Consider the following 1,953-nt stretch of genomic DNA (forward strand, 5'->3'; position numbering starts at 1 on the left):
AGGAAGTCAGAACATTAACAACAAAAAAGAAGGTGGTTGGTGTAAAGTGATGGACATAGTTTTTGTTTCTGAACTGAAGCCAGCACAGAAGTGCATCAAACCTTCTGATTGGAGGACATAAAGACTTGTGGCTCCTTTACTCAGTGACCTGATTGAGTCTGAATGATTTCACAAGTTTATCAGTTGTGGTATTCAGCTCAAACTGAGTGAAACAGGAAGTTCAGAGAGAGCGTGCTCGTTGCACGTCGCGTCGTCGGCCTCACGACGTCCCTCTCTCACCACCTCCAATTTCCCAAGGCAGCTTGAGGCTTCATTAACCAATGAGTGACATCACAGTGTCCATCATTTATGTACAGTCTGTGTACAGAAGACGTTTACATTTATTTTGATGCTGAGAAGTCATAAAACTTGTAGTATGAAGATATACAGCAGTACTTATTGTACTCAAGACTCATCTGTGATATGACGAGATCATAATTTTTGATATCTTAACATTTGCATCGCTTTAATACTGCAGCTGAAGGTGGTTTTAATTACTCTGAGAAGCTTAATACAAACATAAATGGGCGTAACCACGGTGACGCAGCCCATTAGTTTCTGTTTTTCCTGTGATTTCACACCGTATGTGATGAGCGAGCGGTGGATCTGACTTTGAAAGCTGCAGATTAGCCAAGAGGCGTTTTCCTGTTGACTTCCTTATAACGGGAATGTTTTTGAAACAGCAGAACTGGCGTTCATACGTCAGCATTAGTTTGAAGAGTGGGCGTGGTCTGACTGACAGAAGGTTACAAAAAAGCTCAATTGGAAAAATGAACACAGGGTTTTTGTTTTATTTCGCTTTATTTTTTAAGTCTTTAGGAAAAAAGAGTGAAAAATATGAAAGAAAAAGTTTAAATCAAAACAATTGAAACATTTCAGCATCAATATTAGTTGAGTTCCACCATCTGATGGGTTCCTCACAAAAATGACTCTAGGAGATTTATTTCAGATTTTTCCAGTCAGAAACTTCCTGTTGTTCATTTTGTACTTTAAACTTACACAAACATAAAGATTACACATTAGGGAGAATAATGAAGGTACATTAATGAGGAAAAGCATTTAAAGGGAACCAAAGATATCAATTACTACAACTTAAGTGTCAAAATGTTCGTCTCTTATTTTCATTTTGAACTTGAAACACATTAAAAACAATTATGGAGAATATTAAAGGTTGATTAGAGGTTTACCAGGATGAAAACAGGAATCATTAGGACGTGTTGTTGTTGCAGCATCAGTCTCTCTACTACAACCTCAGGTTCACGTGGGCATGCTTTCTGTGCAGGCATGCACACACATCAGTGAAGACACCCAGCAGGACAGCAGGAGCTGCCTGCAGGAGGGCACAAAGCAGCTAATGTATGGAGACTAAACCAGTTTAAAGATCGCCCCACACTGATGTGTAGTAAGGCATGAGCTGACTCCATGATCTAACACTATGCTCCATGTCAGTGTGCATGAAACTGATGATGAAACTAGACCAACCCAGTGGTTCCCAAACCTTTATTTCTGTCCCAGTTAAACCACCATGAAACAGACCCAGTCTCCAAAGGCTCCAACAGCATAAAGACAGCCTAGAGGTCCCACAGAGACCCCACTAAAAAACAAACAAACAAGAATATAATTTAAATCAGAATAAAAAGTAGAGGATCTACGATAGAGCCATGTGGAACTCCACAAACACAGTTTAGCCCCGCCCCCTTCTTCCACTGTAGGTTATTTTTACAGGTTTCAGGTTTTTGATACTCTCAATGACCTTGTTGGTTACTGCATTTCTGTATGTGTTACGCTATAGAACCCAAAAACATATTTATATCAGATTGTAAACATATTTATTTCTGTAATGTTTGACAAATAAACAAGGGACTGGCTCAGTGGAACCTCAGGGACGTTACTAAACTGCAGTGCTGCTTAGTT

This window comes from Neolamprologus brichardi, chromosome 3 (genome assembly GCF_056152115.1).
Source record: "Neolamprologus brichardi isolate AB-2024 chromosome 3, ASM5615211v1, whole genome shotgun sequence".
Classification (NCBI taxonomy): domain Eukaryota; kingdom Metazoa; phylum Chordata; class Actinopteri; order Cichliformes; family Cichlidae; genus Neolamprologus; species Neolamprologus brichardi.